General features: G+C 48.7%; 1 protein-coding gene across 16 annotated transcripts in view; it reads right to left on the bottom strand.

Moving 5' to 3' along the window:
• The window catches only part of HSPG2 (heparan sulfate proteoglycan 2), a 230,985-nt gene that overhangs the window by 186,563 nt on the left and 19,836 nt on the right, over nt 1-24,586 (bottom strand). The window lies entirely within an intron of this gene.

Below are 24,586 nucleotides of genomic sequence, written 5' to 3'. Positions count from 1 at the left end.
CAAAAGGCAAGAGAAGAAAAAAAAGATATAAAAACCCTCTCATCACAATTGTGCCATATCCTTTATCCATATACAGTGGTACCTCGGTTTTCAAACATAATCCATTCTGGAAGACCGTTCGAGTTCCAAAAACCAAGACGCAAAGGGAAGTCGGAAAATGTAATAGAGAAAATTGAGGAAAAATAACATATACACGCAGCGGAAATAGTTTGACTTCTGAGACACGTTCGAAAATGGAAGCATTTACTTCTGGATTTACAGCGTTTGAGTTCCGAAACGGAGATGTTTGAAAACTAAGGTACCACTGTACAGAAAAGCAGACATTCCCAGCTCTCACCTGGGAATTCCTGTTTCTTTCCCCTGTCTCCCACACAGAGCCCCTCATCACCCACCTGTCACCTCTCCGTGTATGTCCTCATCAGTCCAGGACAGAGGAGTTCAGAAAAAATTAAAAACAAAAAGAGCTAAGTTAAGGGCAAAAAAGGAAAACCCAAAACAAAAAAAAGGGGGCTTCCCATCTAATATCTGCCAGTTGTATATATACAGTGATAATACCTCAAATTAATCAGAGCAGACACGATGGGTTAACGTTTAGATATATCAAATTACATAGCTTCTTATCATGCATCACAGCAACTGGTGTTTAGAGCTATACTGCTTTTGATAGTGGTTCGATCTAATAAGAGCTTGCTGGGAGTAACTGGAAAAATGCAGAAGAGCTAGGGGTGAACCAATGGAGGAAAAAAGTGAATAATATGATCATTTTAGAATACCTAACTGTGAAGATACATAGAATGAAAGGGTTTAAGGTCAGTGAGAAAGAGGAGGATTGGTTTGAGAAGATATTGAATTATTTGAGTAGGTTTGAACAATTTGGGGCAATTAAAATGTTAAAAGTTAAATACACCTTGTGGAAGGAGGAGTGTTAAGGTATATAAAAGGTAAAGGTAAAGGTACCCCTGCCCGTACGGGCCAGTCGTGACCGACTCTGGGGTTGCGCGCCCATCTCGCTTAAGAGGCTAGGGGCCAGAGCTGTCCGGAGACACTTCCGGGTCACGTGGCCAGTGTGACGAAGCTGCTCTGGCGAGTCTGCACCAGCGCAGCACACGGAAACGCCGTTTACCTTCCCGCTATAAAGCGGTACTTATTTATCTACTTGCACTTTTGAAGTGCTTTCAAACTGCTAGGTGGGCAGGAGCTGGGACCGAACGACGGGAGCTCACCCCGCCGCGGGGATTCGAACCGCCGACCATACGATCGGCAAGTCCTAGGCGCTGAGGTTTTACCCACAGCACCACCCGCGTCCCCGTTAAGGTATATAGAAGTGTACATATGGTTAATTTGAATATGTTATTATTGAATATGTATATTATTGAATATTGTATACCCAATGTATCAGCCGCCTGGGGGGTTTCACTGTTTGTGTTTTGGTGGTTAGTAAAAAAAAAAAAAGGGACGCGGGTGGCGCTGTGGGTTAAACCACAGAGCCTAGGACTTGCCAATCAGAAGGTCGGCGGTTCAAATCTCCGCGACCGGGTGAGCTCCCGTTGCTCGGCCCCTGCTCCTGCCAACCTAGCAGTTCGAAAGCATGTCAAAGTGCAAGTAGATAAATAGGTACCGTTCTGGCAGGAAGGTAAACGGTGTTTCCGTGCGCTGCTCTGGTTCACCAGAAGCGGCCTAGTCATGCTGGCCACATGACTCGGAAGCTGTCTGCAGACAAACGCCGGCTCCCTTGGCCTATAGAGCGAGATGAGTGCACAACCCCAGAGTCGGTCACGACTGGACCTAATGGTCAGGGATCCCTTTACCTTTACATTTTTTTAAAAAAATTATATATATAATACAAGCTTGCTGGATCAGGCCCAGGGGCACCGTCTAGTCCAGACTCCTCGTCTCACAGCAGCCAACAAGGAACCCCAAAAGAAACCCTCTGAGCAGAGCAGCAACTTGGGAATCCCCAAAACTGACATTAAAGGGTATACTGCCATGGATAGTGGAGGTACGACATGAGAAGAGCCCTGTGGACCAATCAAGCCAAAGGCCCATTCTGATCCAGACTGCAGGGAATGAAGCTATAGCAGAGACCCACCCCTCTTGGTGCCCGCCTGCGGAGAAAAGGGTCTCCGGGCCGCAGCATCAAGGGGACTGAGACAGAACGGGCGACGCCAGGATGCCAAGATCCTCCTTGGGCGATGCTTGAAGTCAAGGAGCCGAGCTGAGGGTGCTCAAGTCGCCTGGAAGAACAAACTGGGGAACAGCCAAGTCACTTGGGAGAGGCTTTGATAAGGAACAGAGAATCGAGGAGCTGCTATAAACAGGAAAGTGGAATGCAGGGCCCAACTGTGTGTGTGTTTGTGCGCTACATCCCATGCACAGCGAGCTCACGCTGAACGACAGCAGAGTGGTGTAGCGGTTAGAGTTTCGGACCAGGACCTGGGAGAGTCCTGGGTTCGAATCACCCACCCACCCACTTGGGTCACGACACTCGCTGGGCGTGGCCTAGGGCAAGTCGCTGCCTCTCAGCCTAACCACCTCACAGGGCTGTTGTAGGGATAGAACGAGGAGTGGGAAGAAGCACGTACGCCGTCTTGAGCTCCTCAGAGGAAAGAAAGTGGAAGGTGAATGCAAAAAATTAAAGATATGTATACAGCGGTACCTCGGTTTTGGAACATAATCCATTCCGGAAGACCGTTCAAGTTCCGAAACATTTGAAAACTGAAAACTCAATAGCCGACAGCTAGGCCTCCAGATCTTGCACTCAACGGAAGCCGTGTGTCATGTTCGACTTCCAAGGCATGTTTGAAAACCGAAGCATTTGCTTCCGGGTTTACGGCGTTCAAAAGCCGAAACGTTCGACTTCCAAGACATTCGAAAACCGAGATACCACTGTAATCTTGAGGACCCGGAGCAGGAAGTTTGCTGTTGTCCCAGAACAACAATTTGCGTTTCCCAAATCCTCCTCCTTGTGGATTCGTTGATTAAAAAGACTGATTGCCCTCACTCTTTGCCAGTACAAGATTTCCAGCGGGCCGGTTATGGGGCGCAAGAATAAAAGCAGCCGGCTGAACCGTTAAAATAAACTCTCGGCGCCCGCTGGAACATGGCATGAGGCAAAGAAAAGGCAGTGTGGACTCCGGAAGGGGGAGTAGCTTAAAATGCAATGACTGAGCTGGCAAAAAGCCCTTCAAATTAGTATTATGAATAAATTTATATAACACCCTTCATCCCATGACCACAGGGTGGTTTGCAACGTGCCAAGACAGATAAAGGAAGTCTTAACCCGTTCCTGGAACCAGAGCGACAAGAGGCAGCAGCTGTACCTGTAAACATAGAAGGCCATGGACAAAGCATTGTTATTAATTGTTATTAATCCCGCTTATGGGTTTTCTACACATTGGCCACTGTGAGAACAGGATGCAGGGACTGGATAGGCCCCCTTTGGCCTCATTCACCAGCCTGTTCTTAGGTTCTTATCACCATTTCCCAACAAAAGTCTCCAGCGCAGATTAAAACCGGGGGGGGGGGGGATTTGGGAGGAGGAACCAGGTTTTTTCCAATGCCGTTTTTTTCTGGAAAAATTGGAAAACAACAGTTTAATATAGTTTGAATATTCCACACACTTTCCCCACAATTTTTCTGGGGAAAAATGGCTTTGGAGAAAAAACGGGGGGGGGGATCTGGGGTCCTCCCCTCAGTTTTTCCGTTTTTTTCCCAGGCCTTCTCATCCCTAGTGCAGATACTACAGAGATGGAAAGAAGACAAAGTCCCGACCAGAGACAAATGGCTGAAGAAGAGGATGGACTATGCCGAAATGGCGAAACTGACCGCAAAAATCAGAAACCAGGAAGAGTAGAATTTTAAGAAGGAGTGGGGGGAATTTATAATGTATTTAGGAGAACACTGTAAACAGCTAAAAACTTTGGCAGGATTTGAGTAACGCTTGTAGTGTACAAAAATCATGGTAAGATGGGTTCGTTAAGAAAAATAGAGAAAATAAGAGAAGCAGTTGAAAAAAGATTGATAGAGGTAACCATGGGAGGTCGGAGGGGAGTCGATGGATTCAGGGAATCCTAAATGATGATGTTGGTGTTTAATGTTTGAACGTCAATTCGTAATAAAAAAGATCTGACTAAAAAGTCTCCAAGGAAAAACTAGAATTTGCCCCCAAGTTTGACGCTACCTGTTCAGGGCTCAGCAGAGACCAGGGCTTCCTGTCCCACAACTACGAGTGTAAGATTCTGCTCGGAAACGACAGCATTTCTAGTTTCCTGCTGCTTCGTGCAGCCTCAGGGCTTATTCTGTACACATCGGATCTTCGCACGGGAATGTGAGAGGCTGCGTTGCTCTCCTTTTCCTGGACTTCTGACTCCACTGTTTACAATTTCTCCCTCTCTCTAAATATATTTATATATCGGCCAACTGAGGATACCCTTCCATGCATCTCTCGAAGTGGTTCTGGTTGCACAAAAGCTTTTCCTGTAACAAATCTGCTCTGTATCGAAGGTCGCTGCGAAGCGCCCGGTTCAGGTTTTTGCTGCTCCAGGCTCAGCACGACTGCCTCTCTTGGCAGTTTTCTGAGTCACCCGGGAGGCCAGGAAGCAGATTGCTCCAAGGAGGGCTGTTCAGGTTGAGCAAACACAGATAAGAGGGGGAAGCCTCTCCAGAGCAAAAGCAGGAGTCTGTTTATTGGATTACAAATGGCACATTCCTGAAAGCTGGTTTTCCCATCACCTTTCTGCTGAAGTGGGCAGAATAGATGGAAATATCACCAGTCAAACGGTGCAAGTGGGGATTCCCTCGGACTCTGCTTTCATTAACTACTCAAGTTTCTAGTCCTTATGACTGGGATAAACCTTGAAGGCATCACAGCGTTGCGTGATCAAATATCAGGAGCCACTGAAGGGCTGGATGGAGCCTAGAGCAGCCAGTTCATAGAACCACAAGATCACAGAATTGGAAGGGACCCCTGACGGCATTTAGTCCAACCCTCTGCAACGCAGGAGTCACAGCTAAAGAATTCCAGCAAATCTGTTTTTAAAACCTACAATGAAGGAGAGTCTTCTGCCTTCTGAAGGAGTTCAGCTCTTTCTGGCAGAAGTTCGGCGTAGCTCTGCCGTGCCTCCCTCATGAGAGCTAGAAGCACAGCCCAAAGCATGCAGAATAGGTAAAGGTAAAGGGGACCTCTGACCATTAGGTCCAGTCGTGGCCGACTCTGGGGTTGAGGCGCCCATCTTGCTTTACTGGCCAAGGGAGCCGAGGTCATGTGGCCAGCATGACTAAGCCACTTCTGGCAAACCAGAGCAGCGCACGGAAACGCCGTTTACCTTCCCGCCGGAGTGGTACCTATTTATCTACTTGCACTTTGATGTGCTTTCAAACTGCTAGGTTAGCAGGAGCAGAGACCGAGCAACGGGAGCTAACCCCGTCGTCGGGATTCCAACCGCCGACCTTCTGATCTGCAAGTCCTAGGTTCTGTGGTTTAACTCACAGCGCCACCCGCATCCCAATGCAGAAAAGGGAGGTGCAAATTTGCACCATTCAAGAAAGCCGCTGCTGCATTTCACTCGATGACCAGAGGTGTTTTGTTTTGTGCGGAAAACAAGAGATACCTTCAGGGAATAAAGGCGCTACGGTTGAGAACACGTCTGGCACAAAACGGGAGTTGTTGTGGTTACACACACACACACACAAAAAGCACTGCGGGGGCCACATCCACCGCTCGCTCACACCCCAGTTCCGACCCTGCTGGGTCTCAGAAACCCAGCGAGTCAGCCCTGTGGCGGTAGTCATGCGACCCTGTTATGTGCGCGCGCATGTTGGGTCTGTTATGCAAGGCCGTGCATCTGCAGAGCAGCTCAGGGAGGTGGCGAGAGTTCACGTCCACCGCGGGCCAAAAGCGGCGTCGCAGCAGCCACACGGCTGGAGGGCCAACTGGCCCCTGTCCACTGCGCACACAGGAGAGCCCCTCCACCTCCGGCCAGCCCCCCCAGCCCCGTTGCTCCTGCCTTGCAGCTGCAACAACCTCCTGGCAAGAACCTCCCCGACATTGCTGAGCAGCAGAGTCATCTCCGAGGAAGGGGGAGAAGACGGAGAGGCGGTGAGCTCATCTCCCCATCACTTGCCTCCCACGGCAGTCCGAGGGCTTGCTAACCTCCAGGCCAGGAAGGAAGGAAGGGGCTTGCTCTTCCCACCCCCCTCCTCTGGGGCCAGAGGCTGCAAGCTGACCACCGCTGCTACCTCTGACCCCTGCAGGGACACGGAGCAGCTCGCGCAATGTGGCAGACTAGGGACCAGGGCTCAGGGAAGTTGGTGGGCCAATTTCCTCCGCTTTTATTTTTTATTGATTTTACAAATATAAAGTTATAACAATCCAAATACTTATTCGTCAAAGGAGATGACTCTGCATCTCAAGACTTAGCCCCACCCAGTCGCTGGGTCTTGATATCAACATTAAAATCTGCATATTATCACCTAATCATCATCATCAAACCTTTTATTGGCATCACATAAAGGTAGCTCTGCCATGCCTCCCTCATGAGAACTAGAAGCACAGCCCAAAGCATGCAGAATAGGTAAAGGTAAAGGGGACCCCTGAGCATTAGGTCCAGTCGTGACCGACTCTAGGGTTGCGGCGCTCATCTTGCTTTACTGGCCAAGGGAGCCGAGGTCATGTGGCCAGCATGACTAAGCCACTTCTGGCAAAGCAGAGCAGCACATGGAAACCCTGTTTACCTTCCCACTGGAGTGGTATCTATTTATCGAACTGCTAGGTGGGCAGGAGCAGGGACCGAGCAACAGAAGCTCACCCTGTCGCAGGGATTCGAACTGCCAACCTTCTGGTTGGCAACTCCTAGGCTCTGTGGTTTAACCCACAGCGCCACCCGTGTCCCACATACAAACATCACATACAAACATCCAAACATCCAAAACAAATCAATACAGAATTACCATTTCCCCAGCGGTACAAAACATTTGCTAAAAGAAAGGAGGCAGAGCAGTCTATCGTCACATCTCTAGGTCTCCAGGGAGATCAGACATCTGCAGTGTATTTCGATGACAAAAAACCAAATAGAGATATTTAGCCACTGACTTGGTGAACTCCTGATCATTCCCCAGTAATAGAAAATGTATGACCTCCAACTCTGGTTTCCATTTCGGGATGCAGAGTTGATCTAGAATTTGCTGGTGGAGATCAGCATACAGTTTACAATTGAAAACCATCAGGTTTCTACCAGGTGATCTTCACCTGGGCAAGTTCTTTCTCCTTCCACCCTGCCTGAGAACCTTCCCCAAAGGAGGTTGGATGGATTTGAATTAAACCTGCCCAGCGAAAATGCCCTTCTTTCTTGAGGGTTAAGCAGAAATTCAAGGTAATTGTGGTTAGTTTCATGTGCCCAAGAAAGTTGAAAATAAAGAGGGGAACATGTTTTCTCTGTTGCTACTGTTAGTTCCTGGCGCTCAATAATCTATACTTTACATCAATCCAAGTTATCCATAACATTTGAGATTAAAATCCTGCTAATGTTTCCATCTTCTTACAGTGGTCTCCGAAATAAACCCTAATGTTTTTCTCATTCTGTTTTAATTTTTTTGTCCACTTGGTTCCTGAGCTTTCCAGTCAGCTTTGCGATTTCGGCGTATTCCATCAGTTTAACGCTCTGGTAGGGACTTTGTTTTCTTTCCATCCCTGGGCTAAAAGCATCTGAGCAGCTGTTGTCCCATACTGATTTCCTCCATTTTTAAAGCCATCCCAAGTTAGTGGCCATCCCTGCCTCTCAAGTCAGAAGCATAGCTGCCTCCAAAAGCATTGCTAAGTAGCCCCTGATAGCCCTCTTTGTGAGTTTGTCCAATCCGCTTTTTAAAAGTCATCTGAGTTGGCAGCCATCACTTGCCTCCTGTGGAGGAGAGTTCCACAGTTCAACACTGCGCTGCATGATGGAGGACTTCCTTTTAACTTCCCTGAATCTCCCTGAGTTCTAGCATGATGAAAGAGGGAGGGAAAAGCTCTTCCCTTGCCACTCTCTCTATGCCTTCATGTTGTTGTTGTTGTTTAGTCGTGTCCGACTCTTCGTGACCCCATGGACCAGAGCACACCAGGCACTCTCGTCTCCTTCATGGATCGCAGCCTTGTTGTGGCAAAGGGGCTTGAATAACTCAGAGAAGCTATGAGCTATGCTGTGCAGGGCCACGGAAGATGGACGGGTCATAGTGGAGAGTTTTGACTAAACGTGATCTACCTGGAGCAGGAACCGGCGAGCCGCTCCAGCGTCCCTGCCAAGAAAACTCCATGGACAAAAAAAACAGGTATGCCTTCATACCCGCCAACATTTCGCCGGTGAAAATACAGACACCCTATTCCAGAATAAGAATAATAGGGGCACTGTGGGTTAAATCACAGAGCCTAGGACTTGCCGATCAGAAGGTCGGCGATTCGAATCACCGTGATCTCCCATTGCTCTGTCCCAGCTCCTGCCAACCTAGCAGTTTGAAAGCACATCAAAGTGCAAGTAGATAAATAGGGACCGCTCCAGCGGGAAGGTAAACGGCGTTTCCGTGCGCTGCTCTGGTTTGCCAGAAGCGGCTTAGTCATGCTGGCCACATGACCCGGAAGCTGTACGCCAGCTCCCTCGGCCAGTAAAGCGAGATGAGCACCCCAACCCCAGAGTCGGCCACGACTGAACCTAATGGTCAGGGGTCCCTTTACCTTTACCTTTTACGCCACCCAGCTAACTGGGTTGCCCCAGCCACTCTGGGCAGCTTCCAACATACAGTGGTACCTCGGGTTAAGAACTTAATTCATTCCGGAGGTCCGTTCTTAACCTGAAACTGTTCTTAACCTGAGGCACCACTTTAGCTAATAAGGCCTCCCGCTGCCGCCACGCAATTTCTGTTTTCATCCTGAGGTAAGGTTCTTAACCCGAGGTACTATTGCTGGGTTAGCGGAGTCTGTAACCTGAAGCGTCTGTAACCTGAAGCATCTGTAACCCAAAGTGCCACTGTATATAAATGCATAATAAAACATTTATTTATTTTTTAAACTTCCCTATACAGGGTTGCCTTCAGATGTCTTCTAAAGGTTGCATAGTTACTTATCTCCTTGAATATTGGGACATCCTGAGGAAAAGTGGGATATTCTGGCATCAAATCAGAAACTGGGATGGCTTCTGTAAATCTGGGGCTGTCCTGGGAAAATTGTGACACTTGGGAGGGTCTGATGCCCTGCATCATATTACAAATGTCTATCATGTCGTCTCTGACTCAACTTTCCATTAAACTGAAATGCCAGAAGATCCTTACAGGACCAATGACTAAGATATTGAAAATAAATAAACGATGAGCACAATGGAAGGTCCCCTGAAGGTTCCTTCTGTGTTGAACTACTAATATACTGAAATATTAACAATAATAATCTTGACTCAGCGCTTCCACCACAGGGGATATCTGCACATCTCACTCTGTTTCCCAAGATCCTCTGCAGTGATCTTGGGATGGGGGGTCGTCCCCCCGCCTCTCCTTCGCCTTTCCGCCAGCCCCCTGAAAACAGTGCCCTCCCTGGTCAGGTGGGAAAAAGCCTGCCTGGGCCCCGTCCTTGGCAGCGGAGGCGTCCGAGGGCAGCAGACCGCGCCAGGAATTCAACACGGCAGCAATTTTGCCCCCTGTACAAACACGGCAGGGCGCATTATTGAAGGCTGGGCGGTCCCGGGACAATGGCTACGGCCGGAGACATAAAAGGGGGTTTAGCCGGGCCGGGCCGCCTGAAAGGGCGTGAAAAGGCAAGAGGGGAAACAGGAGCTGGCAGGCCGTGCCGGCGGCAAATGCCAGCAGGGCACCATGCCAGCGGCGGGAGATGAGCCAGGCAGAGCGGGCTCTCTGCAGCGAGGCGTGCTTCTTCCGTGGGCTTTGTGTGGCCTGTGCCAGGCTAAGGCTGGCCAGAAAGTGGCCTCGGCGCCGGTCAGAGGGCTCTTGGCACAAAGGGGTGCCACCCATCCGTCCTGGTAGCACAGGCAAGGCATGCCAACCAGGGAGCAAAAAAGCAGAGTTTGGCTAACCAGGAGAAAGAACTATCTCAGGGGGGCAAACGCGGAGGCTTTTAAGCAGAGTGGCCCTCTGTCCGGGATACTTTAGCTGGGAGTCTTTAGCACTGAGCGGGGTGGGACTAAATGATTCTTGGGGTCCCCTCCAATTCAACCATCCCATGATTCTATGAAAAGCACTGGGCACAGCAGTTGGAGATGAATTAAGAAGAAGCTGATCAGATGATGTATAGATGGTACACAACACCAGTGCAGTTAGGGAAAATGTACAAAACTAGTTCAAATATATGTTGGAAGTGTAAGGAAAAGGAAGGGACATTTTATCAAATGTGGTGGGATTGTAATGTAATTTTAAAAAATTAGGAAATGATATACAATGAATTGAAGAAAATGTTCCCTTTAACATTTGTTTAAAAACCTGAGGCATTTTTGTTGGGGATTGTAGGGAAAGACCTGCCAAAAAAGCTGAAAAACATCTTCATGTATGAGACAACGGCTGCAAGAGTTCTAATAGCACAAGGATGGAAGACTGAAGAAATCCCAACTAAAGAATCATGGCAAGAAAAATTGACGAACTATGCAGGACTGGCAAAACTGACATATAAGATACGGGACAAGGATAACCGTGACTTTAAAGATGAATGGGAACCCTTTACAAAGTATTTGAAGACGCAACAAAGCAAACTGGACTCCTTGGCAGGTTTTGAATAAACATTCACAAACTCTATCAGCTAAACAGTTTGGGATTCTATATAACTTTGTAACATGCAAAAAACAGCAGTCTCAGAGAAACCAATGACTGGAACTGAGGGAAGTCGGGTGGTGGGGGTGGGTGGGTTTTGTATGGGAGGGTGGGGGGAGGGAGGAAAAATGGGGGGGGACAAGGATGATATGCTTTTGGATAATATGTTTTGTTTTAATTTTGAATTAAAAAAACTTTTTTTAAAAAAAAAGAACCTTTTTTTTTTTTTTTAAGTCTCTATTGAGCTGCAAGAGGTTCACTCCAAGAGGGAAAGACGGTATAGTGGTACCTCGGTTTAAGTACTTAATTCGTTCCGGAGGTCCGTACTTAACCTGAAACTGTTCTTAACCTGAAGCACCACTTTAGCTAATGGGGCCTCCCACTGCTGCCGCGCTGCCGGAGCACAATTTCTGTTCTCATCCTGAAGCAAAGTTCTTAACCTGAAGCACTTTTTCTGGCATAGCGGAGTCTGTAACCTGAAGCGTATGTAACCTGAAGTGTATGTAACCTGAGGTACCACTGTACAAAGGAATCCTCACGGCTTCAGCCCAGAACCCAGGAATGCATTCGGAACACCAGTCAGAGTGCGAACAGATATTTCTGGCTAGGCCACAGCTCAGTGGCAGAACAGCTGCTTGGCATGCAGAAGGCCCCATGCGCAATCTGCAATGACATCTCCAAAATCTGGTTTTTAACATTGCACTCTATCACCGAGTCAGAAGCGATGTGATAGAAGTTGATAACAGAGTGGTTGATAACAGAAGCGATGTGATAGAAGTTGAAAGAGTGGACAGAGAAAAGTTTTTCTTTCTCTCCCAAGATTGCAAGCTGAACATTGGAAGATTCAGGAAGAAGATAAAACTGGCAATTCCCAAGAAAACCGAAGCTTTCCTTCTAGGGATGTTGGGGGCAAGTGTCCCAAAGAATACGATTTTAAAAACTGTGTATGCAACAACAGCTGCCAGAATCCTGCACGCGCAGAACTAGAAGGAAGAAACCCAACTTCTGCTTTAAAACCTCCAAGGAAGATGAGCCCACCACCTTTTAAGTCATAGAATCATATAATGGCCGAGTTGGATGGGACCCCAAGGGTCATCTAGTCCAACCCGCTATGACGCAGGAATTGCAGCTCATGAATCTCTGACAGATGGCCATTCAAGCTCTGTTGAAAAAGCTCAAATAAAGCCTAAAAAAGACCACAGGATATAATCTTTCGTCTTAGACACCGGTAAGAATACATACTACGCGAAGCGGATTTTGCAAAATACTCTTTTCCTGGTTTTTCGAGCAACATATTCAAGTCCGGAGAGCTTCCTTGCAAGCTCATTTTCAAGATATGAGATGCAGAAAGAATTTCGGCGCTCTTCAGCAGAACGGCCAACTTACTGCTGCCTTGGCAGCACCTGCGCCACATTGGGATTATGGAAATATATACAACTAGAAATGAATCCGTTTAACCCATGTGACTCAAATCGGGTTGAGTATTGCACTATTTTTTTTTTAAGCGGCGGGGATTCAGGGCCCTGAAACTCAAGTTTCATTCATTTCATTGTGGATCCGCCCCGGGCGTTAATTGGGCATTGAGCCCGATTCCTCTCTCTGCCATGCCCCTCCTGTTTCAGCACCTCCCAAAATCTCATTTTTGTTTCATAAGCTGTTTCTTTGCAGGGGGTTGGGTGAGGGAAGATGCTCCAGCTGTGTCTAGGGCGGCTCCCGGCCCTGGTTGGCACGTGGCAAAGCTTCCAGCGGGCACACAAAGTAAATAACCTGAAAAGCAGCGCTATTTGTGTGTGTCAACTCTGCCGAGGGCGAGTTTGTGGTCTGGAGCCACGAGGGAGGCAGGTAAGTTGCTGACTAACAGTTGGAAATTCCTGCCCTGCGGTGTGGAGGGACTGGTGCCAACTGGGAACCAGGAAGAAAAGACTTCTTTGGCATTGGCTACAAAGGAAGGAATGAGGAGGAAGGGAGAGGCAGCGTCTGGTACCGGCAGAGAGAGAGAGAGTGGTTTGCCGGGGAGTGGTGGGTGGTGGGAGAGGCTATGGGGAGATCCTGCCCCTCTGATGGGCAGATTCTCACGTAGTCGACAGCGTGGGTGCCAAGCCAGAAGCATGCACTCACAGTCCTCTCTCTCTCTCTCTCTCTCTCTCTCTCTCTCTCTCTCTCTCTCTCTCTCCAAAAGAGTCCCTGCTCAAGTCATCTCTACAGCCTGGAAACACTGACTGATTCCTGGTCTATTCGTGGATCTTGGAAGGAAATCGCCTCAGAGAAGTGGCCTGGAGCAAAAAACGGGGATCTGCATTCCAATTCAGAAGCTGCTGCATCAACAGAAGCCACGGGTCACGCTGCAACTCGCTTGGAAAGAGCTGGGAACCTCAAATCAGAATTTACACCATGGCAAAGGGGGGCGGGGACATAAGAGCATCAGAACAAGCTCTGCCAATTGAGGACGGTAGCCCATCTCATCTGTTACCACACTAGCCAAATACCTTCTAAGTACTGAGGAACACAGATAGACTGCCTCTGGAACTGGAGGTTCCATAAGAACGTAAGTAGTCTGGCTGCTGGGCAATGGCCCAACGAGTCCAGTATCCTGTTCTCACACTGACCAACCATGATGCCTGTGGGAAACTAGCAAGCACAATCTGAGCGCCATTTCTGGCAACTGATATTCAGAAGCTGTGGAGGCAGAGCATGGCCACTGTGGCTGGTAGCCACAGATAGCCTTCTCCTCCATGAATTTGTCTGCTCCTCTTTTCCAAGTTGTTGGGACATGGGTGGCGCTGTGGGTTAAACCATAGAGCCTAGGACTTGCCGATCAGAAGGTCGCCAGTTCGAATCCCCACAACGGAGTGAGCTCCCGTTGCTTGGTCCCAGCTCCTGCCAACCTAGGAGTTTGAAAGTACCTCAAAGTGCAAGTAGATAAATGGGTACCGCTCCGGCGGGAAGGTAAACGGCATTTCCATGCGCTGCTCTGGTTCATCAGAAGCGGCTTAGTCAAGCTGGCCACATGACCCGGAAGCTGTACGCCGGCTCCCTCAGCCAATAAAGCAAAATGAGCGCCGCAACACCAAAGTCGGCCACGACTGGACCTAATGGTCAGGGGTCCCTTTACCTTACTTTTTCCAAGTTATCATCATCATCATCATCATTATTATTTTTACCCCAGCCACTCTGGGCGGCTCCCAACAGAATTGCAAGTACAATAAAACATCAAACATTAAAAACCTCCCTAAACAGGGCTGCCTTCAGATGTCTTCTAAAAGTCAGGTAATTGTTTATTTCCTTGACATCTGATGGGAGGGTGTTCCACAGGGCGGGTGCCACCACCGAGAAGTCCCTCTGCCTGGTCCCTGTAACCTCACTTCTCAGAGGGATGGAACTGCCAGAAGGCCCTCGGAGCTGAACCTCAGTGTCTGGGCTGAATGATGGGGGTGGAGACGCTCCTTCAGGTATACTGGGCCGAGGCTATTTAGGGCTTTAAAGGTCAGCACCAACACTTTGAATTGTGGTCGAAAACGTACTGGGAGCCGATATAGGTCTTTCAGGACCAGTGTTATATGGTCTTGGCAGCCACCCCCAGTCACCAGTCTAGCTGCTGCATTCTGGATTAGTTGTAGTTCCCGGATCATCTTCAAAGGTAGCCCCAAGTAGAGCACATTGCAGTAGTCCAAGGCATAGCTGTCAACGTTTCCCTTTTTTTAAGGGAAATTCCCTTATTCCAAACAGGATTCCTCACAAGAAATGGGAAAAGTTGACAGCTATGGTCCAAACAAGAAATAACCAGAGCATGCACCACTTGGGCGAGGCAGTCTGCGGGCAGGTATGGTCTCAGCCTGCGTACCAGATGGAGCTGGTAGACAGCTGCCCTGAACACAGAATTGACCTGCGCCTCCATGGACAGCTGTGAGTCCAAAATGACTCCCAGGCTGCATACCTGGTCCTTCAGGGGAACAGTTACCCCATTCAGGACCAGGGAGTCCTCCATACCCACCCAAATTGGTTGCATGAAGACAGATTTTTTTTATCCAGCTCAGTCCAGTATCTGGGCACTTAATCAACCTTTCATCAGGGCTGACGCCCAGTTAATCAACTCTTGATTTCCTTACGCATACACAGAAAGGGAAGATTAAAGAGAGGTATGACAGCAGTCTCCCAACATCCGCACTGCTGTGTTTGTAGTTGGCTATCAATGTGATAAGAAGCTGAGCAAAAGAGTCCTTTCGATGCAAGAAGACCTCTGTGCCAGGCAAACTTTATTATTACAGTAATAAAAGAAAAAAATCCTCAGGCATTTGAAGTAGTAGCTTTGATCTTCTGATGGCATTCTACTGGTATTATTGCTGTTTAATTGCTGGCTCAGTTTTGCAAAGTTGTTTCTCTCTGTATTTTTCCCCCTCAGCATTATTTTCCCCGTAGTTATTTCTCTGCCGCATTTATAGCACACCTTTCTCTCCATGGGGCTCAAGCTGTTGCACACGGTTCTCCTTTTTTATCCTCTCAACATCCCTGCAAGGCAGATTAGGAATTGGGCTTTTAGTGTCGGGGTACCTGCCCCTTGGGGTCGCGGGTGGCGCTGCGGGTAAAACCTCGGCGCCTAGGACTTGCCGATCGCCAGGTCGGCGGTTCGAATCCCCGCAGCGGGGTGCGCTCCCGTCTTTCGGTCCCAGCGCCTGCCAACCTAGCAGTTCGAAAGCACCCCCGGGTGCAAGTAGATAAATAGGGACCGCTTACTAGCGGGAAGGTAAACGGTGTTTCCGTGTGCAGCTCTGGCTCGCCAGAGCAGCTTCGTCACGCTGGCCACGTGACCCGGAAGTGTCTTCGGACAGCGCTGGCCCCGGGCCTCTTAAGTGAGATGGGCGCACAACCCTAGAGTCGGACACGACTGGCCCGTACGGGCAGGGGTACCTTTACCTTTACCTTTTTACCTGCCCCTTGGAATGCACTCCCCTTAAAATATTAGGCTCTGGCATCTTTTGAGAAGCTACTTCCCTACCCAACAAGCCTTGTGCAAGTGGAAAACGTCCTGCCAGTCCTCCTCTGCACTGGGATCGTTTTTAAGATTTGTTTTTACTGCTTCCTCACTTGCTCTTTATTAAAAAATCATATACCAAAGTATCAGAGAAATATATCACAGTGGTTTACTACACTATAAAACCACACAGCGAAATCATAAAGTTAAAAACAAGTTGCAAGCGAAAGAATTGAAAACAAACATCAACAGACGGTTGCGAGGGAGGTTCTCCTAACTGCCTGCAGAAGCCTGGTGGAACAGAAAAGATTTCAGCAGGTGTTTAAATGTTGGCACAGATGGCGCCTGCTCAACCTCCAGTGGCAGAGAGTTCCACAGGACTGGGCCAGCAACACTAAAGTTTCTCATTGTCACCAACTTGGGAAACAACCTGATATGTTCCTGCAAATGATTTCCGTAATCAAGCTCCGATATTACAGGGGTACCTTGGTTCTCAAACTTAATCCGTTCCAAAGCCAAAGGGTTCCAAAACCAAGGCGCGCTTTCCCATAGAAAGTAATGCAAAATGGATTAATCCATTCCAGGCTTTTAAAAGCAACCCCTAAAACAGCCATTGGACATTAATTTTACTATCTAACAATACCATTGATCCATAACATGGGTAGGCAAACTAAGGCACGGGGGCCGGATCCAGCCCAATCGCCTTCTAAATCTGGCCCATGGACGGTCTGGGAATCAGCGTGCTTTTACATGAGTAGAATGTGTCCGTTTCTTTAAAATGCATCTCTGGGTTATTTGTGGGGCATAGGAATTCGTTCATTTTTATTTTTTAAAAAAATATAGTCCGGCCCCCCACAAGGTCGCAGGGATAGTGGACTGGCCCACATTTGAAAAAGTTTGCTGACCCCTGATCCATAAAATGAAAGCAATAAACAACGTCACACAATCAATCAGTAGCTGAACTGGGTTCCACACAGTCACCAAAACAAAACAAAAAAGAGCCTCCGAAACAAAAACGCAAAATAAATAGCAAAAACAGACCGACCTCAGCATCAAAACGGAAGCGTGGCACTCAAAACAGAACGCATTCAGCTTCCCAAAAAAGTTTGCTAACCGGAACACTTACTTCCGGGTTTGCAGTGTTTGGGTTCCAAGTTGTTTGAGTACCAAGGTGTTTGAGAACCAAGGTACAGTAGTACCTCGGTTTAAGAACTTAATTCGTTCCGGAGATCCGTTCTTAACCTGAAACTGTTCTCATCCTGAGGTACCACTTTAGCTAATGGGGCATCCCGCTGCTGCCACACCGCTGCTGGGTGATTTCTGTTCTCCTCCTGAAGCAAAGTTCTTAACCCGAGGTACTATTTCTGGATTAGCGGAGTCTGTAACCTGAAGCGTCTGTTACCTGAAGCGTCTGTAACCCAAGGTACCACTGTACCACTGTATAAGGGTTCAGGCAGTCCCCAAGGCATCCTAAGTTGTTCAGGACTTCTTTCGCTCTACGCAGGGCTGCCCCTGAAGCTGTCCCAGAAACTCCAGCGGGTGCAGAATGCAGCAGCGAGGCTCCTCACAGGATCTCTGCCATGGGAGCATATTCACCCAGTGCTTTTCAAGTTGCAGTGGCTCCCAGTGGAGTACAGGGTCAGATTCAAGGTGCTGCTTTTGACCTTTAAAGCCCTTCACGGCCTAGGACCCTTGTACCTACAGGACCACCTCTCCTGGTATGCCCCACGGAGAGCCTCAAGTTCCATAAACAGCAACACCCTGGAGGTCCCGGGCCCTAAGGAAGTCAGATTAGCTTGAACCAGAGTCAGGGCCTTTTCAACACTGGCCCCGGCCTGGTGGAACGCTCTGTCTCATGAGACCAGGGCCCTGCAGCAGCTGATTTCTTTCCGCAGGGCCTGTAAGACAGAGTTGTCCTGCCTGACCTTTGGCTTGGAGCCAATTTGATTCCCTTCTCTCTTTCTTTTTCCTTTTTCCTTTCTCCTCCTGCGATGATGCTGCATTTTAATATTTTAATGTTTCAATATTTTAATTGCTGTATTTTAATCTTGTTTTCAAGTTGTATTCATTCAACTTGTTTTTATTATTGCTTGTTAGCCGCCCTGAGCCCGGCCTTGGCTGGGGAGGGCAGGGTATAATAATAATAATAATAATAACAACAACAACAACAACAACAACAACAACAACAACTAAACACAAGGACCTTGAACCTGGCTCGGCAGTAGATGGGCAGCCAGGACAGATGTTCTAACAACGGGGCCACATGTTCTCGACTAAAAGCTCCCCTCAGCAATTTGGCCTCAGCATTCTTCACAAGCTGGAGCTTCCGAACCAGGCCCACAAACAGCGCATTGCAGTAATCTAGCTGCAACGTTACCAATGCATGAACTACAGACTACCTGCCACCCTGGGCTCCTTTGGGGACACAAATTTAACAAACCACGTAAAGAAACGAGTCAACTGCTCTGCTTCTGTCCTTCTCTGGAAACCTGATGTTTTCTGCCCTCCCCGCTCCCCGCACTGTCTCCTTTCCTGCCGCCTGGGAAAAGCGACTTTCCATCCTGCTCTCTGGTCCAGCCACCCATCAGAACAATGGCAGCTATTTCCAGAACCAAACTGCCCGGCTACTTAAAGGCCGGAGAATCGCCGTCTGGTGGCCTTGACTCTCTTCCGGAAATTGTCTTGCGGAAGTTGCTGAACTGGCAAACAGTAGCCACGGGAAATCCCTCGCGAAGACGAGGGTCCCTTAGCACTCCAACGCCCTTCCTGTCTCCCTTCTCCCCCCCCCCCCCAGCTCTGGGTAAGCCCAGCCCCCTGTTCAGTTTCAACGGGTCTACATAGAGTAGGACTAATGCTGGAAATGGTTAGAGCCATAGTTGGAAGAGTTAAGGGAGCCAGGCTAACCCAACTAATCCATAATGCGGCAGCAACACTGGTGACTGGGAGCGGCCGCCAAGACCATATACAGTGGTACCTCGGGTTAAGAACTTAATTCATTCTTAATTCTTTACCTGAAGCACCACTTTAGCTAATGGGGCCTCCTGCTGCCGCCGCGCCACCGGAGCACAATTTCTGTTCTCATCCTGAAGCAAAGTTCGTAACCCGAGATACTATTTCTGGGTTAGCGGAGTCTGTAACCTGAAGCATATGTAACCTGAAGCATATGTAACCTGAAGCGTGTGTAACCTGAGGTACCACTGTAACACCGGTCCTGAAAGACCTTTATTGGCTCCCAGTATGTTTCCGAGCACAATTCAAACTGTCAGTGCTGACCTTTAAAGCCCTAAACGGCCTCAGCCCAGTATACCCAAAGGAGCGTCTCCACCCCCATCATCCAGCCTGGACACTGAGGTCCAGTTCCGAGGGCCTTCTGGGGGTTCCCTCACTACGAGAAATGAAGCTACAGGGAACCAGGCAGAGGGCCTTCTCGGTGGTGGCGCCCGCCCTGTGGAATGCCCTCCCTTCAGATGTCAAGGAAACAAACAACTACCTGACTTTTAGAAGACATCTGAAGGCAGCCCTGTTTAGGGAAGTTTTTAATGTTTGAAGTTTTATTCTGTTTTTAATCTGTTGGAAGCCGCCCAGAGTGGCTGCGGAAACCCAGCTGGATGGGCGGGGTATAAATAAATGATGATGATGATGATGATTACAGGTTAAGGCTGGAGAAGAGGAGGCAGAGAGATGATATGGTATGACAGCCATCCTAAAATAACTGAAGGGCTGCCCCATGGTAAATGCAGCAAGCTTTGCTTTCGGCTTCTCCTGATGGCAGGACCAGAACCAGTCAGTGTTATAAACTCAGATACATCAGCTAGGGACCAAATGGCTCCTTAAACCAGTTGCCAAAACGGAATGTCCAGTTGCCATTTTGGGGCCAGACAGCTAGGAAGTCCTATTTTCCAATATTAATTTTTGGTTCCTGAAATTCATTCTGATTGTGCAGATAAAATCTAACAGAATTCGAGAGGATGCGTTGCTAATCTGTGAAAAGAGCCCCGACCCAAGCATCCCCAGGCATGCACCTCTAGATGATGGAGACGTCAGGCACCATCCTGGCCCCCTGGCACCTCCGCTTGGTCACAAGTGTCCAATAGCCAGGTGCAAATTTGCCTGATGCCTGGCGAATTTCGAACGCTGATCTGGAGATGGCTGCCAGCGGGGACTGAGCCTGGGGCCTTCTGCATGCCAAGAAGGCTCTGCTACTGAGTCATAGCCCCCTTAGCCCAAAGAACCTCTCTGTTGCCCTTGCAAGAGAGATGCCCGGTCTTGGCTTCTCAAGATGCCCAAGCCCTGTTGACTCATTTGCAGGCTTTCAGCATCACCTCGGAGAGCGAGGGATGGAGAGAGGCAGGCGGAGCTCTTCCGCTACTCGACTCCGCTCCAGAAAACATCAGGACAACCACTCCAGGTTGCCGGGGGTGACACCACGTGCTTCCTCCTTTGACACTTTACACAGGCCGCACACAGGAAGGCGAGGAAATGACTGGCTCGGGGACTCCATCCATCTTCCTCTTGACCCAGAGTAAACACTGAGCTTTGTTCTGGCGGCGGAATAAAACACGGACAAACAGAGGAGAAGGAAGGGGGAATCAAAGAATTGTAGAGTGGTCCAGCCCCCTGCGATGAAGGGATCACGGCTAAAGGAGGAAGGGAGATTCTGGAGCCTCGGCAAGGAAGGATGGCTCACCTGTGACAACAGCTGCAAGGATGCTCAGAGATGAAGGGAAGAAACGACCCCGACCGGAGAAGAATGGCAAACCAAGTTGATGGACTATGCCGAAACGGCAACATTAACTGGGAAGCTCAGAAATCAAGAAGACAAGAACTTTAACAAGGAATGGGGAAGTTTATAATTTATTCACGAGACCACTGTAAGCAGGTTAAAACATTAGCAGGATTTTAACCACACTTGTAAAGTAATTGAAAGTATGGATACTATAAAAGGATAGGAATTTTGGAAAAGGGATGGGGGAAGTCAGGAGATTCAGAGCAATCTCGATATTTGGATTCGGAACTGTTTTTGGTTGTATGTTTATGCTTTTTAAACTCAAATAAAAAAACTATACAAAAAAATAAGGAAGGAAGGAAGGAAGGAAGGAAGGAAGGAAGGAAGGAAGGAAGGAAGGAAGGAAGGAAGGAAGGCCCATCACAAGGAAGCAGGTCTCTGGAAGGGGAACTCTGGATGAAGAAGAAGAAGAAGAAGAAGAAGAAGAAGAAGAAGAAGAAGAAGAAGAAGAAGAAGAAGAAGAAGAGGAGGAGGAGGAGGAGGAGTAGTAGTAGTTTGGATTTGATATCCCACCTTTCACTCCCTTTAAGGAGTCTCAAAGCAGCTAACCTTCTCCTTTCCCTTCCTCCCCAACAACAAACACTCTGTGAAGTGAGTGGGGCTGAGAGACTTCAAAGAAGTGTGACTGGCCCAAGGTCACCCAGCAGCTGCATGTGGAGGAGTGGAGACGCGAACCCAGTTCCCCAGATTACGAGACTACAGCTCTTAACCACTACACCACACTGGCTCTCATAAAGCCAGGCACTGCAGGAGGATATCAAAATGCAATTCCTAGAGCCAGGACAGAGCTCCCCAGAGTCTCAGAAACCAAAAAAAGATAAGAAGAGTCTGCTTGGAAGACCAACATTCTGGGTGGGAACGTCGCCAGCATTCCACACATCAACACTGACACCCACACACTTGTGGTAGACCATTTTGTCTACCTTGAGTTCCACCATAACCAGCAATTTCTCCATCAATGCTGAGCTGAAGAAGCGTATTGGCAAGGCAGCTATGGCAACGGCTCACCTGTCCAAAAGGGTACAGGAGAATGTGATGCTGGCATCCAATACCAAGATGAAGGTCTACCAGGCTTACACTGCTTTATGGAGGTGAGTCATGGGCAACTTACAACCACCAGATGAGACGATCGTCTTCCAAAGCAACTACTCTAGTCCGAACTTAAAAATGGAAAGCGTAATGCTGGTGGTCAACAAAAGAGGTTGAGAGACTGTCTCAAGCCAAATCTAAAAAAATGTAGTATAAACACTGACAACTGGGAAACAATGGCCTGCGAGTGTTCCAACTGGAGAACAGCCTTTACCAAAGATGTCATGGGCTTTGAAGACACTCGAACTCAGGACGCAAGGGAGAAACGTGCTAAGAGGAAGGCACGCTTGGCAAATCCACACCGTGATCAACTCCCGCCTGGAAGCTAATGTCCCCACTGTGGAAGGACGTGTGGATCCAGAATTGGCCTCCACAGTCACCTACGGACTCATTGTTAAAACCATGTTTATGGAAGACAATCTTACTCGGCTTCGAGGGATTGCCAAAGAAGAAGAAGGAGACAGAACAAAGACATCATGGCTAGCAGCCTTTGATAACTCTTTCCTCCATGATTTGTTCTATTTATTTATTTTGAGCATTTGCACCCTGCTTTTCAGCCAAAAAAGGCTCTCAGAAAGAATGACGTGGGATCCAAAAACAAGACACTCCTGAGTTTGGTCCAAAGGCCCAAGGGCTTTAAAGTCTCCCACCCATCGTGGCCTCCAATATTCTGGTCTTGGCTAGGAATCTCCCAAATGCCTTGTCTCTCCACAGAAAGCAAAAAAAAATGGACAAAGAAGGAGAATCCAGATGACGCCACTCAGTCACCAAAGGGCCTGCAGATCAAGGCCCTCCTGCACATGTTTTACGCAAAGACATTGCAGCTGTTCTTGCAAATTATGGGATAAGAGGCGGAGGTTTCAAACTGGGCTTTTCTGCTCCCACCCACCCAATCTATATAGACACCCAGCATTTTTTTACACAGGGCCATACTGCCAGCCAGACGCCACCACCTCAAGCCTTGGGCGGGGAGACGAAAATCAAACCGAGAAAAAGCGCCCCCCCTTGCAATTGCCGCCTCAGAAGAGGCTCCTCTCTAATTATCTGCCTCCTGGAAGTCAGATTTCCAACCCCCTCGCAGGGCAAACATTATCCTTGGCCTCCAAAATCGACCCTTTCCATTTCCATTTCTGCTTGCAAAAACAGAATCAGGACAAAGGGAACTTTCCGCTGAGGAACTTGCAACATCCTGACACCTCCAGCCCTTTGTGCACGCACAGATTGGCAGCCGCCCATCCTCTGGGAACCCCCGTCCTGCCCCACTACAGAGGCCTTCCCCCCCCCCAAAAAAATCACAACCCCCCCTCCCCTTATCCCTCAACCAGGAATCAGCTGCTCTCGGAAATACTGTTATCCGTTCGGCCTTTTCCTCTCGACTGTATTTTTCTTTTTTAAGGACTGGACAAAATCACCAGTTCTGCGGGGATTTTTCTTTTTTAAAAAATTCCTTTGTACGGGAAGCAACCAGCTCTCTGCTTCCTCAGGGACTCTCTCAGGTCTTCTCAGCCTCAGATTTAAGGACATCTGGAAGACTGGGCACAGTCCTCTTTTTTTAAGGATATTGTGGAGCGCTTGGAAAGAGGCGGAAAACAAAACTGCAAATAACGGTTAAGGGCGCTCAGTGGTGTGGGCTTGAAACTGCCTTATGCAGAGTCAGACCATGGGGTCCCATCTAGTTCAGTGCTGTCGACACTGACTGGCAGCAATGTCTCCCTGAGTGTCAGGCAGGGCCCCCCCTTAGAGATTACACCCATGGGGATTGAACCCAGGACATTCAGAGTGCAAAGCAAGGGCTCTGCTCAGATTTATGGCTCTTTCCTTAAAAACAAAGTCAAGATTCTAGACCTCATTGTTCAGATCTAAATAGGTTAACCATCCGCTGATTCATCTAACTCAGTACTGTATTGTCCCCACTGACTGTAGGGTATTTGGCAGGGGTCTCTCCCAGCCCTGCCTGGAAATGGGGGGGGTGAACCTGGGCCCTTCTGCATGCCAAGCAGCTGCTCTGCCACTGAGCCTACAAATCTAGGCCTTGCGGGTTCTGAACAGAAAGGCCGATTCAAACACAGGCCTGCCAGGCACTCAGTGCTTTAACCCACCAACACTGACTGGCAGCAGCTCTGTGGGGGTTCAGGGAGGGGTCTCTGCCAGCCCCACCTGCAGAAGCCATGAGGGACTGAACCAAGGATCTGCAGTCCTCACAGTGATAAACTTATTTTTTTTTTACTTAAGATTTTTATTGAGATTTTCATAACGTTGACGAATTTCAAATCTGCTATACGTTTCTCTTCTAATTTGACATCCCACCTCCCTCCCGTGCTGTTTTTATGCAAACCACATTATATCCTACATCTCATCTAATACATATTCCTCCATTTCATATCCGATCGTTTTCTTCCCGTGGCTCAAATTTCAAGCTCTGCCCATGATTCCATTTGGTTATTTTTCATTCCCCAAATAGCCCAGAATGGGCTTCCACTCTTCCATAAATCAGCCCCTGTATCGATCTCTTACTTTCGCCAGTTCATTGCCTAGTGCGTTAATTTTAGGAGCTGTTGCTCAGTGATAAACAGAACTCGGCCGAGTCGAGCCACAGACATTTAAAACAAAAACGGGACCTGACGGAAGAGAGGAGCCAACAGTGGCCACGGGTGAAAGCAGAGAAGCCTCCCGAAAATAGCCCACCAAGGCGGCAGCCAGGGTGGCGACGCAGGGGAGCCTGCGGGAACGGCCGCTTTTTGGGAAAGGGCAAGGAGGAGCCCACTCCCGGGTCGCCTTCTCTTCGTGGAGCCTCAAGTGCCACTTCCCACACGGGCAGGGGCAACCATAGGAGCCCCACCACCATTCTCCAGGAGGGGCAGATCCCCACCCCTTCCTTTCACCCTCCTAAAAGCGTAGGGTCAGAAGGGATTCCCAAGGGTCATCTAGCCCAACCCGCTGCCATGCACAAGTCCCAGCTAGCAATA

This window comes from Podarcis melisellensis, assembly GCF_964234715.1.
Source record: "Podarcis melisellensis genome assembly, chromosome: 8".
NCBI classification, from domain to species: Eukaryota; Metazoa; Chordata; class Lepidosauria; order Squamata; family Lacertidae; genus Podarcis; species Podarcis melisellensis.
The sequence above is the reverse complement of the archived record's forward strand: the minus strand, read 5'-3'. Positions and strand labels throughout refer to the sequence as shown.